Below are 20,958 nucleotides of genomic sequence, written 5' to 3' on the forward strand. Positions count from 1 at the left end.
TAGTTTTTGTTAGTCAAGTAATTAATTTTAATTTTAAAAATAAAATTTTTTTCAAAATTTTTTTTCAAATTATATCTTTTTCAAAATCAATTTCAAAAATCTTTTCTAACTTCTTATCTTTTCAAAATTGATTTTCAAATCTTTTTCAACTAACTAATTAACTTTTTGTTTGTTTCTTAGCTTTTTCAAAACCACCTAACTACTTTTTTCTCTCTAATTTTCAAAAATTCCTCACTCTTTTTCAAAATTCTTTTAATTAACTAATTGTTTCAAATTTTAATTTTAATTGTATTTCTTCTCTCAATTTTCGAAAATCACTAACTATTTTCAAAAACAATTTTCGAATTTCTCTCTTTCTCATCTTCTTCTATTTATTTATTTAATTACTAAAACTCTTCTCTTCATCTTAAAATTCGAACCCTATCTTCTCTTCTGTGTTCAAATTTTTATCTTCTTCATTCTTATTCTTCTTTTCTTCTACTAACATAAAGGAATCTCTATACTGTGACATAGAGGATTCCTCTTCTTTTCTGTTCTCTTCTTTTTCATATGATCAGGAGCAAGGACAAGGACATTCTTGTTGAATTAGATCCTGAACCTGAAAGGACTCTGAAGAAGAAGCTAAGAGAAGCTAAAGCACAACAATCCAGAGAAAACCTTACAGAGAATCTCGAAAAAGAAAGAGACATGGCTGAACCCAATAACAATGGTGGAGGCGCAAGGAGGATGCTTGGTGATTATACTACACGTACTTGCAATTTTTATGGAAGAAGCATCTCAAGCCCTGCCATTGGAGCAAACAATTTTGAGCTGAAGCCTCAACTAGTTGCTCTAATGCAACAGAACTGCATGTTCCATGGACTTCCATCAGAAGATCCCTATCAGTTTTTAACTAAGTTCTTGTAGATCTGTAATACTTTTAAGACTAATGGAGTAGATCCTTAAGTCTACAGACTCATGCTTTTCCCTTTTGCTGTAAGAGACAAAGCTAGAACATGGTTGGACTCACAACCTAAAGATAGCCTGGACTCTTGGGATAAGCTGGTCACGGCCTTCTTGGCTAAGTTCTTTCCTCCTCAAAAGTTGAGCAAGCTTAGAGTGGATATTCAGACCTTCAAGCAAAAAGATGGTGAATCCCTCTATGAAGTTTGGGAAAGATATAAGCAGTTTACCAAAAAGTGTCCTTCTGAAATGCTTTCAGAGTGGACCATTTTGGATATATTCTATGATGGTCTATCTGAATTCTCTAAGATGTCACTGGACCATTCTGCAGGTGGATCTATTCACCTAAAGAAAACGCCTGAAGAAGCTCAAGAACTCATTGACAAGGTTGCAAATAACCAATTCATGTACACCTCTGAGAGAAATCCTGTGAATAATGGGACGCCTCAGAGGAAGCGAGTTCTTGAAATTGATGCTCTGAATGTCATATTGGCTCAGAACAAAATGTTGACTCAGCATGTTAACATGATTTCTCAGAGTCTAAATGGATGGCAAAATGCATCCAACAGTACTAAAGAGGCATCTTTTGAAGAAGAAGCTTATGATCCTGAGAACCCTGCAATAGCAGAGGTGAATTATATGGGTGAACCCTATGGGAACACCTATAATTTCTCATGGAGAAATCATCCAAATTTCTTATGGAAGGATCAACAAAAGCCTCAACAAGGCTTTAATAATGGTGGAAGAAACAGGCTTAGCAATAGCAAGCCTTTTCCATCATCTTCTCAGCAACAAACAAAGAATTCTGAGCAGAGCCCCTCTAACTTAGCAAACATAGTCTCTGATCTATCTAAGGCCACTATAAGTTTCATGAATGAAACAAGGTCCTCAATTAGAAATTTAGAGGCACAAGTGGGTCAGCTAAGTAAGAAAATCATTGAAACTCCTCCTAGTACTCTCCCAAGCAATACAGAAGAGAATCCAAAAAGAGAGTGCAAGGCCATTGATATAATCAAAATGGCCGAATACAAAGAGGAAGAGAAGGACGTGAATCCTAATGTGGAAGACCTCCTGGGATGTCCTCTGAACAAAAAGGAGTTCCAAACTGAAGAACCTAAGGAATCTGAGGCTCACCTAGAGACCATAGAGATTCTATTGAACCTCCTTTTACCATTCATGAGCTCTGAGAACTATTCTTCCTCTGAAGAGGATGAAGATGTAACTAAAGAGCAAGTTGCTCAATATCTAGAAGCCATCATGAAGCTGAATGCCAAGTTGTTTGGTAATGAGACTTGGGAAGGTGAACCTCCCTTGCTCATTAGTGAAGTAGATGCATGGGTTCAGCAAACTCTACCTCAAAAGAAACAATATCCTGATAAATTCTTAATATCATGTACCATAGGCACCATGACCTTTGAGAAGGCTCTATGTGACCTGGGGTCAGGTATAAATCTTCTGCCACTCTCTGTAATGGAGAAACTAGGGATCTTTGAGGTATAAGCTGTAAGAATCTTATTAGAGATGGCAGACAAGTCAATAAAACAAGCTTATGGATTGGTAGAGGACATGTTAGTGAAGGTTAAAGGCCTTTACATCCCTGCTGATTTCATAATCTTAGACACTAGGAAGGATGATGATGAATGTATCATCCTTAGAAGACCCTTTCTAGCCACAGCAAAAGCTGTGAGTGATGTTAACAGAGGAGAACTAGTCCTTCAATTGAATGGGGACTACCTTGTGTTTAAGGCTCAAGGTTATCCTTTTGTAAACATGGAAAAGAGGGATGATAAGCTTCTCTCAATACAGAGTCAAACAGAGCCCCCACAATCAAATTCTAAGTTTGGTGTTGGGAGCCCACAACCAAACTTTAGGTTTGGTATTGAGAAGCCCCCACATTCAAACTCTAAGTTTGGTGTTGGGAGGCCCTCATCATGCTCAGAACATCTGTGAAGCTCCATGAGAGCTCACTGTCAAGCTATTGACATTAGAGAAGCGCTTATTGGGAGGCAACCCAATTTTTATTTATCTATATTTCTATCGTTCTTTTATGTTTTGTTAGGTTTATGATCATGTTGAGTCATAAAACAATTACAAAAATTAAAAATAGAATAAAAAATAGCAGAAGAAATAGCACATCCTGGAAGAAGAGCTTATTGGCGTTTAAACGCCAATAAGGAGCATCTGGCTGGTGTTTAACACCAGAACAGAGCATGAAGCTGGCGTTGAATGCCAGAAACAAGTAGCAGTCTGGTGTTTAAATGCCAGGATTACACCATGAGGAGATCTGGAGTTAAACGCCAGAAACAAGCATGAAAGTGGCGTTCAACGCCAGAAACATGCTGCAGATTGGCGTTGAACGCCCAAAACAAGCATGGAGGTGGTGTTTAACGCCAGAAACATGCTACAGTCTGGCATTAAACGCCAGGATTGCATACAAAGGGAATTTTACACGCCTAAAGGGTGCAGGGATGAGAAATTCTTGACACCTCAGGATCTGTGGACCTTACAGGATCACCTCAGGATCTGTGGACCCCACAGGATCCCCACCTACCTTCTCCCTCTCTCACACCTTTTCATAACACTCTTCCCCAAACATCATTCACCAATCACCTCAATCACTCTTCCCCATCATCTCTTCACCACTCACATCCATCCACTCTTCCCCATAAACCCCATCTACCTTCAAATTCAAAATCTCTTTCCCATCCAAACCCACCCTAAATAACCGAACCCTAACCCCTCTCCCTCCACTATATAAACCCCTCTATCCTTCTTCATTTTCCCACATCATGATGATTAGACTTTTTGACGGTTTAGAATTTCACTAATGAAATCTCGTTGTAAAGTATAGTTTCTAAACCAAGCAATAATCCTTTCATACAAAAATTTGTTTGTCACAAGTACAAACCCCTAAAATCTATAAACCGAAGCATTTAAACCTCGGGTCGTCTCTCAAAGGACTTGCAGGATAGTGTTCTTGTTATTGGTTATGGATTTATTTATTTTTGGGTTTTGAATGAGAAACATGAATAGTAAATGGTAATGAAATTTTATTAACAAAATGGTCTTGGCAAGGTTTGGTTGTTAAGGGTCTTCATCATTATCACTAGCCACAAGTATGGTAGTTGCAAGGATTAATCCCACTTAGTCATCATTTAGTCAAATAGCAAAGGAAAGTCAAGTGAGTTATAACAATCCAAGTCCATAAATCCTAGCTTTCCACTAATTGGATTAATGAAGGCTAGAGTCAATGGCTATCAACTATCAATCACTTGGACATTAGTAATTCAAGAAATCCTAAGTTACCTTCTCAAGCCAAAACACAAAATTCTACTCTAACATCCTTCCAAGCATTTCATCAAACACTTGGAAGGCACAAAAGGAAAGTATAGTAAATCACAACAAGAATGAATTCTAACTACAATTGAATGCAAAGAATCAACAACAACAATCAAGAAAATCACAATTATCATGAATTACCTCAAATTGCATTATTAAAAGAAAACAAAGAGAACAAGAGTATCTCAATTACAAAACCTAGAAACAAAATTAGAGAAATTACAACAAGAGAATAGGGATAGAAAGAAGAACCAAAGTGTAGCAATCACCAATTGAAGGTAGAAGTAGAAGGAGACTTGAATTAAACTTAGAAGTATGAGATTCTAATCTAACCCTAATTCCTAATCCTAGAGAGAAGTGAGAGCTTCACTCTAAAACTAACTCTAACTATTAAACTAAGCTAAACTAAACTAATGATCAAAAGTATGTTAATTCCCCTTTAATCCTTGGCTTAAACAGCATCAGAAATGAGTTGGATTGGTCCCACAAGGCTTCTAAAATCGCTGGCCAGAAGTTGCATTAAGTGGATCATGTGCCACCATCGGCGCGTCCACGTACTATGCACGTGCGTGCCCCTATGCACGATGTAACTATGGCAAATCTTATATTGTTTCGAAGCCCTAGATATTAGCTTTCTAACGCAACTAAAATCGCATCATTTGGATCTCTGTAGCTCAAGTTATGGTCAATTAAGCGCGAAGAGGTCGGCTTGACAACTTTTGCGATTCCTTCATTTCTTCATGAGTTCTCCATTTCTACATGCTTTTCTTTCATTCCCTTGATCCAATCTTTGCCTCCTAAATCTGAAATTACTTAATAAACATATCAAGGCATCTAATGGAATCAAGGTATAATACATTTAGCTATTTTAAGACCTAAAAAGCATGTTTTCACTCTTAAGCACAATTAAAGGAGAATATACAAAACCATGCTATTTCATTGAATAAATATGGATAAAAGGTGATAAAATCCCCAAAAATCAATGCAAGATAAACCTTACAAATGGGGTTTATCACATCACTACCCTCTCTTATCTCCCTTGGCCGAATACACATCTCTCTCCCTCTCCTCCATATCTTCTTCTTCTTCATCTATTCTTTCTTCTTTTGCTCGAGGACGAGCAACATTCTAAGTTTGGTGTGGTAAAAGTATAGCTTTTTTATTTTTCCATAACCATTTAGGGCACCTAAGGCCGGAGAAACCTCTAGAAAGAGAAAAGGAAAGACAAAAGCTTCCACCTCCGAGTCATGGGAGATGGAGAGATTCATCTCAAAAGCCCATCAAGACCACTTCTATAAAGTTGTAGCCAAGAAGAAGGTGATCCCTGAGGTCCCTTTCATGCTCAAGAAAAATGAGTATCGGGAGATCTGATGATTGGATTTTTGACGGTATAGAATTTCACAAATGAATTCTCGTTGCAAGTATAGTTTCCAAACCAATCAAAAATCCTTTCATACAAAAGATTGTTTGTCACAAGTAACAAACCCCTAATTTTATAAACTGAAGTATTCAAACCTCGGGTCGTTCTCCCTAGGAATTACAATAAAGTGCCTTGTTATTGGTTAGAAATGTGTTTGGGGTTTTGGATAAGAAGCATGAAAAGTAAATGGCAATGAAAATAAACTAACAACTATAAAAGGCTCTTAGCAAGGTATGAAAATTAGAAGTCCTATCCTAGTTATCCTTCTCAGTTGTGATGAGAATTGTTCATTGCTACCACTTAGTTAACCCTTACTAAATAAAGGAAAGTCAAGTGGATGAATTGACTTGAGCCACAAGTCCTAGCCAACTCCCAAGGAAAGACTAGCTTTAGTGCACTCCAAACCAATTAGCAATCTCTCCAATTACCAATCAACAAAGGAATTAGATAACTCAAGTGTCACTAATTACTCTACCTAGGCCAAGAGGAACAAAATCTATACTATATCTAGAAGAGGCATTTCAACAAACACATAAAAGGAAATAAAAGTAAACAACATAAATTACAAGAATTAAAGAGAGATCTAACTACAAAGGCAAGAGATCAACAATAGAAAAGAAAAGAAGAACAATTATTATGAATTACCGCTTATTGAATTGAAAGAAAATGGAAGGAACAATAGTAGATCTACAACAAAATATAAGAACAACATAAAGGAAATTACAATAAAAGAATGGAAGAAGAATGAATGTAACAACATGGAATTGAGAAGATAGAAGTAGAAGAAGATGAATTAAAATCTAGATCTAAGAATTAAACCTAATCCTAATCCTAATCCTAGAGAGAAGTGAGAGCTTTTCTCTCTAGAAACTACTTCTAAAACTAAACTATGACTAATGGTTAAAAGTTTGAGAGTATGTTCATTCCCCCTTCAATCCTTGGCTTAAATAGCATCAGAAATGAGTTGGATTGAGCCCACAACGCTTCTAAAATCGCTGGCCACGTTTTGCTTTAAGTGAACCAGGTGGCAGCAACGACGCGTGCGCGTACTATGCACGTACGCGTCACCATGTGCAGTTCAACCATAGCAAATCTTATATCGTTTCGAAGCCCCAGATGTTAGCTTTCTAACCCAACTAGAACCGCATCATTTGGACCTCTGTAGCTCAAGTTATGATCGTTTAAGTGCGAAGAGGTCGGCTTGACAGCTTCTGGTTCTTTCATTTCTTCATGAGTTCTCCAACTTTTCATGCTTTCTTTCTTCATTCCCTTGATCCAATCTTTGCCTCATAAACCTTAAATCACTTAACAAACATATCAAGGCATCTAATGGAATCAAGGAGAATTAGATTTAGCTATTTTAAGTCCTAAAAAGCATGTTTTCACTCTTAAGCACAATTAAAGGAGAATATACAAAACCATGCTAATTCATTGGGTAAATGTGAGAAAAGGTCTTCAAAATACTCTAAATTCAATACAAGATAAACTGTCAATTTGGGGTTTATCAAGATCCGACATGAGATCCAAAGAAGAGGTTAGGAAGTCTTACCAACCCCATTCAACAAGTCAGAATCTTAATGGTTCAAGAGTTCTATGCCAATGCATGGATCACTAGGAACCATGATCAAAGTATGAACCCGAATCCAAAGAATTATCTTACAATGGTTCGGGGAAAATGCTTAGATTTCAGTTCAGAAAATGTGAGGTTGGCATTCAACTTGCCTATGATGCAAGAAGACGCACGCCCCTACACTAGAAGGGTCAACTTTGATCAAAGGTTGGACCAAGTCCTCATGGACATATGTGTGGAAGGAGCTCAATGGAAAAGAGACTCTAAAGGCAAGTCGGTTCAATTGAGAAGACTGGACCTTAAGCCTGTGGCTAGAGGATGGTTGGAGTTCATCCAACGCTCCAAAATCCCCACTAGCAACCGACCCGAAGTAACTATGGATCGGGCCATCATGATCCATAGCATCATAATTGGAGAGAAAGTAGAACTTCATGAAGTCATCTCTCTAGAACTCTACAAAATAGCCGAAAAGCCCTCCACCTTGGCAAGGCTAGCTTTTCCTCATCTCATTTGCCATCTATGCTACTCAGCTGGAGTTGTCATAGAATGAGACATCCTCATTGAAGAGGACAAGCCCATCACCAAGAAAAGGATGGAGCAAACAAGAGAGCCCATTCATGGATCTCAAGAGACGCATGAGGAAGCTCATCATCAAGAAATCTCTGAGATGCCTCAAGGGATGCACTTTCCTCCAAACAACTATTGAGAACAACTCAACACTTCTCTAGAAGGATTGAGTCATGACATAAACCAATTAAGGGTGGACCACCAAGAACACTCCATCATTCTCAATGAGATTAGAGAAGATCAAAGAGCTATGAGGGAGGAGCAACAAAGGCAAGGAAAAGACATAGATGAGCTCAAGAACACCATTGGTCCTTTAAGGAGAAGGTGCCACCATCACTAAGGTGGACTCATTCCTTAACTTCCTTGTTCTTATTTCTCTGTTTTTCAATTTATGAGCTTCATGTTTGTCTATGTTTGTGTCTTTACTACATGATCATTAGTATTTAGTAAGTATGTCTTAAGGCTATGAATAATTCCAGGAATCCTTCACCTTTCTTAAATGAAACATGTTTTTAATATAAAAGAACAAGAAGTACATGAGTTTCGAATTCATCCCTAAAATTGGTTTAATTATATTGATGTGGTGACAATACTTTTTGTTTTCTGAATGAATGCTTGAACAGTGCATATTTTTTATCTTGATGTTTATGAATGTTAAAATTGTTGGCTCTTGAAAGAATGATGAAAAAGAGAAATGTTATTGATAATCTGAAAAATCATAAAATTAATTCTTGAAGCAAGAAAAAGCAGTGAATAACAAAAGCTTGAAAAAAAAGTGGTGAAAAAAAGAGAAAGAGAAAGAAAAAGCAAGCAGAAAAAGCCAATAGCCCTTAAAACCAAAAGGCAAGGGTAAAAAGGATCCAAGGTTTTGAGCATCAATGGATAGGAGGGCCGAAGGAAATAAATTCAGGCCTAAGCGGCTAAATCAAGTTGTCCCTAACCATGTGCTTGTGGCATGCAGGTCCAAGTGAAAAGCTTGAGTCTGAGTGGTTAAAGTCGTGATCCAAAGCAAAAAGAGTGTGCTTAAGAGCTCTGGACACCTCTAACTGGGGACTTTAGCAAAGTTGAGTCACAATCTGAAAAGGTTCACCCAGTCATGTGTCTGTGGCATTTATGTATCCGGTGGTAATATTGGAAGACAAAGTGCTTAGGGCCACGGCCAAGACTCATAAAAGTAGCTGTGTTCAAGAATTAATATACTTAACTAAGAGAATCAATAACACTATCTAAACTCTGAGTTCCTATGGATGCCAATCATTCTAAACTTCAAAGGATAAAGTGAGATGCCAGAAGCAAAAAGCTACAAGTCCCGCTCATCTAATTAGAACTAATATTCATTGATATTTTGGGATTCATAGTATATGCTCTTCTTTTTATCCTATTTGATTTTCAGTTGCTTGGGGACAAGCAACAATTTAAGTTTGGTGTTGTGATGAGCGGATAATTTATACGCTTTTTGGCATTGTTTTTAGGTAGTTTTTAGTAGTTTCTAGCTACTTTTAGGGATGTTTTTATTAGTTTTTATGCAAAATTCACATTTCTGGACTTTACTATGAGTTTGTGTGTTTTTCTGTGATTTCAGGTATTTTTTGGCTAAAATTGAGGGACCTGAGCAAAAATCTGATTCAGGCTGAAAAAGGATTACAAATGTTATTGGATTCTGACCTCCCTACACTCGAAATGGATTTTCTATAGCTACAGAACTCCAAATGGCGCACTCTTAACTGCGTTGGAAAGTAGACATTCAGGGCTTTCCATCAATATATAATGGTCTATACTTTGTTCGAGCTTAGACGACGCAAACTAGCATTCAAAACCAGTTCCATGCTGTATTCTGGAGTAAAACGCCAGAAACACGTCACAAACCAGAGTTAAACACCAAAACACGTTACAAATTGGCGTTTAATCCCAAGAGAAGCCTCTGAAGGTGTAAAGCTCAAGCTCAGCCCAAGCTCACACCAAAGTGGGCCCCGTAAGTGGATTTCTGCACTAAGCCTTATTTCTGTAAACCCTAGTAGCTAGTTTAGTATAAATAGAACTTTTTACTATTGTACTAGTTATCTAGTCTTTTGACCACATCTTGGTATGTATCTTCGGACATTTAGTTCTTAGACTTTGGGGGCTGGCCATTCGGCCTTGCCTGGACCTTGATCACTGATGCCAGGGCATTTTGGCCAGTTTCACTGACCTTTCTTTACTGTTTTAGGGTAGTTTCATGCATTTTCTTCAGAAATAAGCTAGTTTTGGGTAGATATTCACTTACATATTGTTTCAAGCATACATTGTGCACTTTACATGATTTCATGAGAATTTTGCATGAATTATATGACAAATTGGATGATGCATGTCTCATGACTTGGATTAGAACTTTGATGCACTTTGCTGCTTGATTTCAGGACAAAGGAAGCAAAAAACAACCACGTTAGCATTCACGTTAGTTCAACTAACGTGACCTCTAACGTGGAATGGGACCTAGCTTGCAAAGTTAGTAAGAAAGGTAATCGCCAATAACGCCCTCGAAGCCATCACAGCCCACGTTCAGAGTCACGTTAACTAAGTTAACGTGAACTCTAACGTGGAAGAAGACAACAAGGCCAACGTTAGTGACACTCTCCTTTGTCACTAACATTGGACCAAGCTCATAATTGGCCACGTTAGTTGCCACGTTAACTTAGTTAACATGGACTCTAACGTTAAAGGTATAAAAGAGAAGCCAACGTTAGTGACATTCACCTTTGTCACTAACGTTGGCCAAGCCTCCATGAGCCACGTTAACTCCCACGTTAACTTAGTTAATGTGGAAGCTAACATGGAGAGAGCAATTGATCTCCAACGTTAGTGACACTTACCTTTGTCACTAACGTTGGGGTGAACCACCAAGAGCCACCATGAGCAACGTTAACTTTCACGTTAACTTTGTTAACGTGGAAGCTAACGTGGATAAAGAGATGATGAGCCAACGTTAGTGACACTCACCTTTGTCACTAACGTTGGAGATGGCCAGCATGACTACGTTAGAAGCCACGTTCACTTAGTTAACGTGGACTCTAACCGGGGAAGTTTGGAACGTTAGTGACAAAGGTAAGTGTCACTAATGTTCTCGAAGAATTGGCATTGCTACGTTAGAAGCCACGTTAACCTAGATAACGTGGACTCTAACGTAAGGAGAAGGGGTGACTCACCACGTTATTGGGAAAGGTAAGTCCCAATAACATATGCGAAGGACCAAGAGGCAACGTTAGTGGTCACTTTAGTGCCACTAACATTGAAGTCAACGTGATCATATTTGGGTTAGGAACGTTAGTGAAAAAGGTGATTGTCACTAACGTTCTCGAACCCACACTTTCACTTAACGTTGACACCACTAACGTCCTGAGCCAAAGTCCCTGCCTACTTCACATTTTCTCTCTGCAAGCAAAGCTAAGCCCAATAAAGAGGATACCTGCTTCAAACTCAAGATTCAGAGGCCCACACCCAAGATTTGAAGAGCCAACTAGAAGATCAAAAGAGTAGTATATATAGGAGTAGCTTTGAATTAGTTTTGGGGTTGGAAACTTTAGGAGCCTTGGGCATAGAACTACTCTCTGTATTTTACTTTCTCTGCAACTTCTAGTTTTACTTTCATGTTGTATTCTCCATCTTTGTCTTCATTTTCCAGGGCTATGAACAACTAAACCCATTTCATTGGGTTAGGGAGCTCTGCTACAATTTGATGGATCAATATTAGTTTTCATTCTTCTTCTTCTATCTTTTCTCTTGATTTTACTAGAAAGCTTTCAATCTTTATCTAATTTGGTAGTTGTTCCGAGGGTCACCTGAAACTATAGATCGATCTCGGTCGAGATCTTTTGTGTTGGTCAGAGCCGATGCGTCTGGCAGGTATATAGCCGCCGGAGCTGGTGTGTCCGACTTGTGGAACTGAAAGTGCTACTGATCCTTCATCCCCGGAGGGTGGGGGTACCTGCAAGGGACTCCGATGCTTAAGTTAGCAAGGGTATTAAGCAGGTATTGAGTAGAATCAGAGTATGAGTTATACCTGGGCGCTCCAGTGTATTTATAATAGTGAGATGTGGCCTTCTGTGGATAAGATAAGTTAGTTATCTTATCTTATCTTTATCTTATCTCTAAGTGAGGTCATCTTTATCTTTAAGGGAACCGCCCTTCTCTCTGTAGGCTTGGGCCGCCTTAGAATTTGGGGCGTGTTCCTCTATCTGGGCCCTTCTTTGGGCTTTCTGGGGACTTGACCGAGCTCTTTGGGAAGAGGTTGGGTTGTCCTGACCTGAAGAGGTCGGTCGCTTTGTCTGTCAAACATCCCGGGTCGGACAGGTCGACCCAGGGTATGAACAGTGCCCCAGCTTGAGCTCGGTCTTCTTTTTGAGGTCGAGTCCTTGACTTCGGTCCTTTTTTGGTGAAGCTGAACTCGAGCATTTTGTCGATTCCTTTGTAGCAGCTTTTGAATGTAGAACGTTTCCTCTAAAAAGTGCGCGCTTTTCTATCGGCGCTTTTTTGGGAACGTGCGAGGGTTTAATGCCTTCTTTAATTTGAACATTAATTGCCCCGTTTCCCCTGGGCTCTTTACTTTTGATTTTGAAAAACCCAGAAAACGGTTTCTCTCCTTTTATTTTCCTTGTAACCTCTTCGTAACTTTTTCCTCTTCTCTCTTCGCTCTCTGTCTTTCGCTTGCGCTTCTGCTTCCTGGCGTTAGTGGTGTCGCTCGGCGGTTTCCTAGGCAACTTTCGTTTCTGCCCATTTTCGAAGTTTCTTCCGTCTCCAGGTTAGTCCCCTTTCATGCTTTCTCTTTGATTTTAGTTTTGTGATGAGGTTTTGGTTTTGATCCTCTCTTTTTGAAAAAGTTTGGATCTTTCTATTTTCCTTGAGCCCTAGATTTGTTAAAATGTGCTTTCTGAGAGTTTCTCTATCTTCTGCATGATCCTTTTTGCTTTTGCGGGGTGCCTTTAGGGTTTTGCATGTTTTTGTTGTTTCTATTCTTGATACTGCTTGTCCGTCTCTGTTCCTCGTTTATTTGAAGGTTGCTTTTATCTGCTCTTAAAAAAGGTTGCATCTTTAATGGTCTCTGCTTGGCGTGTTTGATGTTTGAGAATGCTTTTTGCTTGGTAGGCTTGTGATGATTTGCTGTGTTTTCCTTTGATGAAAAGCGTTTGTTGTTTTTGAATTCTTTTTGAGAAATGTTGGGATGCAAGCTGTAGAATATTTCTTGAAACCTTGCTTTGTTACTGCCTCCAAAGGATGCCCCAGGACTTTGGTTTGAGTCTTGGGGTTTTCCTTTTCGTTGTTTCCTCGTTTGAGAAGTATTGACCGAGTTGTTTTCTCCCTTTGTCTGAGATGTTTGTAGTAACCCCTATCTTTTTTTCTTCCTTGTAGGATTAGTTGGCCTCATGTCTTCTCGCAATAACATTGTAGAGATGTCTTCCAGAGTTCCTGAGGGGATGTCCGATTGGCTGGACTCCCTTGTTTTGTTATGTGTTTCTGTCGTGGATGTTGAATTTTGCACAGAGCTGAGGAAACGCCATAGGATTTGTGGTAACAATGCTCGTGAGGAGGATTACGAGCTTGTTGCCCCTGATTCTGATGAGAGAGTTTGTTTTCCGACTTCCATTGAGAGGGAACGTCCCTTCTTCTATGCCTATGAATTCTTCTTCAGCCAGTTGAATGTTACTTTTACTTTTCTCTTTGTTCATCATTCTTTCAAGAGCCAACAATTTTAACATTCATAAACAACAAGATAAAAAAATATGCACTGTTCAAGCATTCATTCAGAGAGCAAAAAGTATTGCGACCACATCAAAATAATTAAACTAGTTTCAAGATAAGTTTTGAAATCCAAGTACTTCTTGTTCTTTTTTAATTATGCACATTTTTCATTTAAGAAAGGTGAAAGATTCCTGGAATTATTCATAGCTTTAAGACACAGACACTAGACACTAATGATCATGTAGTGAAGACACAAACATAGATAGAACATACAACATAAAGCCGAAAAATAGAAAAATAATTAGACAAAGAGATTAAGGAATGAGTCCACCTTAGTGAGGGTGGCGTCTTCCTCCTCTTGAAGAACCGATGGTGATTTTGAGCTCCTTTATGTCTCTTCCTTGCCTATGTTGCTCCTCCCTCACAGCTCTTTGATATTCTCTAATCTCATGGAGAATGATGGAGTGCTCTTGGTGTTCCACCCTTAATTGGTTCCAATAGTTGTGTGGAGGAAAATGTATCTCTTGAGGTATCTCAGGGATTTCTTGATAAGGGAATTCCTCATGCTCTTGTTGAGGTCCATGAGTGGGCTCTCTTGTTGTGCAGTCAAATGCTATACTACTGAGCTATGGGCCCTTGAGATGAATCTCTCCATCTCCCATGACTCGGAGGTGGAAGCTTTTGTCTTCCCTTTCCTCTTTCTAGAGGTTTCTCCGGCCTTAAGTGCCATAAATGGTTATGGAAAAACAAAAAAAAAGCAATGCTTTTACCACACCAAACTTAAAAGGTTTGCTCATCCTCGAGCAAAAGAAGAAAGAAAGAAGGGGAAGAAGAAAATGGAGGAGATGGAGGGTATTTGGGGAGGATATATGGAGGTGATTGGTGAAGGGTATTTGGGGAAGAGTGTTGTAGAAAGGTGTGAAGAAGAGAGTGAGTGAGTTGAGGTTGGTGGGGATCCTGTGGGGTCCACAGATTCTGAAGGGTCAAGGAATTCTTTATCCCTTCTCCAATTGGGCGTTCACAACGCCTTAGAGTGCAATTCTGGCGTTTAAATGCCAGTTTGCTGCCCTGTTCTAGCGTTTAAACGCCAGCTTTCCTTCCTGTTCTGGCATCTAAACGCCAGTTTGTTGCCCTGTTCTGGCGTTTAAACATCAGTGTGGTGCCCTATTCTGGCGTTTAAACGCCCAAAAAGGTGCCAGATTGGGCGTTTAAACGCCCATTTTGCTACCCTTACTAGCGTTTAAATGCCAGTAAGTCCTTCCTCCAAGGTGTGCTGTTTTCAATGCTGTTTTGGATTTTCTTCTTTATTTTTGTAATTATTTTTATGACTTCACATGATCATCAACCTAAAAGAAAACAAAATAATATAGATAAAATTAAAATAAAATTGGGTTGCCTCCCAATAAGCACTTCTTTAATGTCAATAGCTTGACAGTGAGCTCTCATGGAGCCTTACAGATAATTAGAGTATGGTTGAGATCTCTCAACTCCAAACTTAAAGTTTGGTTGTGGCCTCCCAACACCAAACTTAGAGTTTGAATGTAGGGGCTCTGTTTGACTCTGTATTGGGAGAAGCTCTTCATTCTTACTCTCCATGGTTACAGATGGAGAACCTTGAGTCTTTACTACAAGGCATTCTTCATTCACATGAAGGATCAACTCTCCTCTGTCAACATCAATCACAGCTCTTGCTGTGGCTAGGAAGGGCCTTCCAAGGATGATGGATTCATCTTCATCCCTCCTAGTGTCTAGGATTATGAAATCAGCAGGGAAGTAAAGGCCTTCCACCTTCACTAGCACGTCCTCTACTAGTCCATAAGCCTTTTTCATAGATTTATCTGCCATCTCTAATGAGAATTTGGCAGCCTTATAGTTTTCAATGTCTGCAAACCATGGTACTTCCTGAATGGCAAAGAGTTGCTCATCCAGAAAGGTTTCAGAGATCTCAGTGATGGGGAGAGACACCCCTTCTACTGGTTCTATCCGGGACAGGTGATCTGCCACTTGGTTTTCTGTCCCTTTTCTATCTCTTATTTCTATATCAAACTCTTGCAGAAGCAGCACACACCTTATGAGCCTGGGTTTTGAATCCTGCTTTGTGAGTAGATATTTAAGAGCAGCATGGTCAGTGTACACAATCACCTTTGATCCTACCAAATAGGATCTGAACTTGTCAATGGCATAAATCACTACAAGCAATTCCTTTTCTGTGGTTGTGTAATTCTTCTGTGCATCACTTAGGACACGGCTGGCAGAGTAAATGACATGCAGAAGTTTGTCATGCCTCTGTCCCAATACTGCACCAATGGCATGATCACTGGCATCACACATCAGTTCGAATGGTAATGTCCAGTTTGGTAAAGAAATGACTGGTGCTGTAACCAGATTGGCTTTCAGGGTCTTAAACGCCTGCAGACACTCTGTGTCAAATATAAATGGCATGTCAACAGCTAGCAGATTACTTAGAGGTTTTGCGATTTTTGAAAAATCCTTTATAAACCTCCTATAGAATCCTGCATGCCCCAGAAAGCTTCTGATTGCCTTAACATTGGCAGGTGGTAGTAATTTTTCAATTACCTCTACCTTAGCTTGATCCACCTCTATTCCTCTGTTTGAGATCTTGTGCCCAAGGACGATCCCTTCAGTCACCATAAAGTGACATTTTTCCCAGATCAAAACCAGGTTAGTCTCTTGGCACCTTTTTAGAACAAGTGTCAGGTGATCAAGACAGGAGCTGAATGAGTCTCCATATATTGAGAAGTCATCCATGAAGACTTCTAGAAATTTCTCTATCATATCAGAGAAAATAGAGAGCATGCATCTCTGAAAGGTTGCAGGTGCATTACACAGCCCAAATGGCTTCCTTCTGTAGGCAAATACTCCAGATGGGTATGTGAATGCTGTTTTCTCTTGATCCTGGGGATCTACTACAATTTGGTTGTAGCCTGAATAGCCTTCCAAAAAGCAATAATAATCATGACCTGCTAATCTTTCTAGCATCTGGTCTATGAATGGTAAAGGAAAATGATCTTTTCTGGTGGCTGTATTGAATCTTCTGTAGTCAATATACATGCGCCACCCTGTAATTGTTCTTGTGGGAACCAGTTCATTTTTCTCATTATAAACCACTGTCATACCTCCCTTCTTGGAATCTTGTGCATGCATCTGGCTGAGCTAATGCCCTTAAGATCACTTATGGACCATCTAAGAGCTATCTTGTGTGTCCTTAGCACTTGAATCAGCGCTTCCTCTTCCTGTGGCTTTAAGGTGGAGCTTATGATCATAGGAAAAGTGTTGTCTTCTCCCAAAAATGCATATTTCAGGGATGGTGGCAGTGGTTTGAGCTCTGGTTTGGGGGACTTTTCTTCTAATTGAGGAGTTTTCAGAGGTTCTTCTAGTTCCTCTGGCCCTTCCAGATCAGGATGAACATCTTTAAATATGTCCTCTAGCTCTGATTCGAGACTTTCAGTCATATTGACTTCTTCTACCAGAGTGTCAATAAGATCCACTTTCATGCAGTCTTTTGGTGTGTCTGGATACTGCATAGCTTTGTCAGGATCACTTCCCCCTTTTCCTCCCACTTTGTCAACCTCTAACTATGAAGGTAAGTCAAGTGAATGAATTAATTCGAATCCTCAAGTCCCAGTCTTTCCTTGGGAAAAGTTAGAGTTATTGGATCTCGAATCAATTCTTGAAGAATTCCAATTTTCAATCAATAATGAGTTTGATAACTCAAGAGTCACCAATTAATCAACCAAAGCCAAAAGGTAGAAAAATCTAAATTATTTATATCATAAGTAAGAGAAACAAATCATAGATCTGAAAATATCTCAATAATGTATAATCCTAACATGAAAAGTTCATAAGCCAATTGGGAAACATCAAATAATCAACTAAAGTGATAAATAAAAGTAGAAAATAAATTAAAGGAACATTGAACCTATGATGAAGAAGTTGAAATCCTAATCCTAAATCCTAAGAGAGAGAGAGGTTCTAATCCTAAAATTATGAATTATCAAAGCATGATGATGAATGGATGCATTCCCCCACTTTATAGCCTCTAATCTGTGTTTTTCGGGCCGAAAACTGGGTCAAAAATAGCCCAGAAATTGCCCCCTGCGTATTCTGGTACGTTCAGGTCGTGGGCAAGTGACGCGGAGGCGTCACCCATGCGGCCGCGCGGATTGAAATTCCCAGATACGATGCAGCCACGTAGATCACGCATTCGCGTTGCCTAGCGTTAGGGAAACTATGATAAAATATATATCAAATCGAAGCGCCGGACGTTAGCTTTCCAACGCAACTGAAACCGCGTCGTTTGGACCTCTATAGCTAAAGTTATAGCCATTTGAGTGCGAAGAGGTCAGGCTGGACAGCTTAACAACTTCTTCAACTTCTTGTATTCCTTCCACTTTTGCATGCTTCCTTTCCATCCTCCAAGCCATTCCTGCCCTATAATATCTGAAAACACTTAACACACATATCAAGGCATCTAATGGAAATAAGAGACGATTAATAATAATCAAATATAAGATCAAAGAAGCATGTTTTCAATCATAGCACAAAATCAGGAAGGAAAATGTAAAACATGCGAAGTGTATGAATAAGTGAGTAAAGAGTTGATAAAAACCATTCAATTGAGCATAAGATAAACCATAAAATAGTGATTTATCATTTTTTAAGCAAAATTCACATTTCTGGACTTTACTATGAGTTTGTGTGTTTTTCTGTGATTTCAGTTATTTTCTGGCTGAAATTGAGGGACCTGAGCAAAAATCTGATTCAGAGGCTGACAAAGGACTGCTGATGCTGTTGGATTCTGACCTCCCTGCACTCGAAATGGAATTTTTGGAGCTATAGAAGTTCAAATGGCGCGCTCTTAACGGCGTTGGAAAGTAGACATGCAGGACTTTCCAGAAATATATAATAGTCCATACTTTGCCCGAGTTTAGATGATGCAAACTGGCATTTAACGCCAGCTTTTTGCCCTATTCTTGCGTTAAACGCCAGAAACAAGTTGCAAAGCAGAATTAAACGCCAAAAACAAGTTATAAACTGGTGTTTAACTCCAAGGGAGACCTCTACACATGAAAGCTTCAATGCTTAGCCCAAGCACACACCAAGTGGGCCCGGAAGTGGATTTCTGCATCATTTACTCATTTTTGTAACCCAAGTAACTAGTTTAGTATAAATAAAACGTTTTACTAGTGTATTAGATATCTCTGGATCATCTTTGTATTGCCTTTTGATCCTTTGATCACATTTTGGAGGCTGGCCTCTCGGCCATGCCTGGACCATTATCACTTATGTATTTTCAACGGTGGAGTTTCTACACACCATAGATTAAGGTGTGGAGCTCTGCTATTCCTTGAGTATTAATGCAAAGTACTACTGTTTTCTATTCAATTCATGCTTATTCTTATTCTAAGATATTCATTCGCACACAAGAACATGATGAATGTGATGATTATGTGACACTCATCACCATTCTCACTTATGAATGCGTGATTGACAACCACTTACGTTCTACATGAAGACAAGCTAGAATATATATCTCTTGGATTTCTAATCAACAATTCACATCGACTCCCCTCTGACAATGGGGCATTTCAATCCGAGATTATAGTCTTCGTGGTATAGACTAGAATCCATTGGCAGCATTCTTGAGATCCGGAAAATCTAAAATTTGTCTGTGGTATTCCGAGTAGGATCTGGGAAGGGATGAGTGTGACGAGCTTCAAACTCGCGACTGTATGGCATGGTGACAAACGCAAAAGGATAGTAAATCCTATTCATACACGATCGAGAACCAACAGCTGATTAGCCATCCGATATCTGTGCATGGTATTTTTCATCCGAGACGAGTAATCTGACAGTTGATTAGCCGTACAGAAATCGTAGAGGACCATTTTCACTGAGAGGATGGGAAGTAGCCATTGACAATAGTGACACCCAACATACAGCTTGCCATAGAAAGGAGTATGAAGGATTGGATGAAGGCAGTAGGAAAGCAGAGATTCAGAAGGAACAACGCATCTCCATATGCTTATCTGAAATTCCTACCAATGAATTACATAAGTATCTCTATCTTTATTTTCTGTTTATTTATATTTTAATTATCAAAACTCCATAACCATTTTAATCCACTTGACTGAGATTTACAAGGTGACTGATGAGCGGATAATTTATACGCTTTTTGGCATTGTTTTTAGTATGTTTTTAGTATATTTTAGTTAGTTTTTATTATATTTTTATTAGTTTTTAGTTAAAATTCACTTTTCTGAACTTTACTATGAGTTTGTGTATTTTTCTGAGATTTCAGGTATTTTCTGACTGAAATTGAGGGTCCTGAGCAAAAATCTGATTTAGAGGCTAAAAAGGACTGCAGATGCTGTTGGATTGTGACCTCCCTGCACTCGAAGTATATTTTCTGGAGTTAGAGAAGCCCAATTGGCTCGCTCTCAACGGCGTTGGAAAGTAGACATCCTGGGCTTTCCAGCAATATATAATAGTTCATACTTTACCCGAGATTTGATGGCCCAAACTGGCGTTGCAAATCAGCTTCAGAATTCCCAGCGTTTAACGCCGGAACTGGCATAAAAACTGGAGTTAAACGCCCAAACTGGCATAAAAGCTGGCGTTTAACTCCAGAAAAAGTCTCTACACATGAAAGCTTCAATGCTCAGCCCAAGCACACACGAAGTGGACTCCGGAAGTGGATTTTTACGTCATTTACTCATTTATGTATACCCTAGGTTACTAGTTCACTATTAATAGGATCTTTTGACATTGTATCTACACCTCATGACACATTACACGTTTCTCATTGTAACTTCTACAGCATGAGTCTCTAAACCCCATGGTTGGGGGTGAGGAGCTCTACTGTGTCTTGATGGATTAATGCAATTACTACTGTTTTTCACTCAATCACGCTTGTTTTTATTCTAAGATATCACTTGTTCCTAAACCTGATGAATGTGATGATCTGTGACACTCATCATCATTCTCACCTATGAACGTGTGCCTGACAACCACCTCCGTTCTACCTTAGATTGAGTAGATATCGCTTGGATTCCTTAATCAGAATCTTCGTGGTATAAGCTAAAATGGATGGCAGCATTCAAGAGAATCCGGAAAGTCTAAACCTTGTCTGTGGTATTTTGAGTAGGATTCAAGGATTGAATGACTGTGACGAGCTTCAAACTCCTGAAGCCTGGGCGTTAGTGACAGACGCAAAAGAATCACTGGATTCTATTCCGACCTGATTAAGGACCGACAGATGATTAGCCGTGCTGTGACAGAGCGCGTTGAACATTTTCACTGAGAGGATGGGAGGTAGCCATTGACAACAGTGAAACCCTACATACAGCTTGAAATAAAGATTCCATTTGCAGAGGAACTTGAGCAA

General features: G+C 39.2%; 1 non-coding gene across 1 annotated transcript; it reads right to left on the minus strand.

Moving 5' to 3' along the window:
• Positions 1-1,089: 1,089 nt before the first annotated feature.
• LOC112718531 (small nucleolar RNA R71) lies at positions 1,090-1,197 on the minus strand. Its single transcript, XR_003160867.1, has one exon. It is a non-coding gene; the product is annotated as a small nucleolar RNA R71 (small nucleolar RNA).
• Positions 1,198-20,958: the final 19,761 nt, after the last annotated feature.

Source organism: Arachis hypogaea, chromosome 10 (assembly GCF_003086295.3).
Source record: "Arachis hypogaea cultivar Tifrunner chromosome 10, arahy.Tifrunner.gnm2.J5K5, whole genome shotgun sequence".
In the NCBI taxonomy this organism is placed as follows: domain Eukaryota; kingdom Viridiplantae; phylum Streptophyta; class Magnoliopsida; order Fabales; family Fabaceae; genus Arachis; species Arachis hypogaea.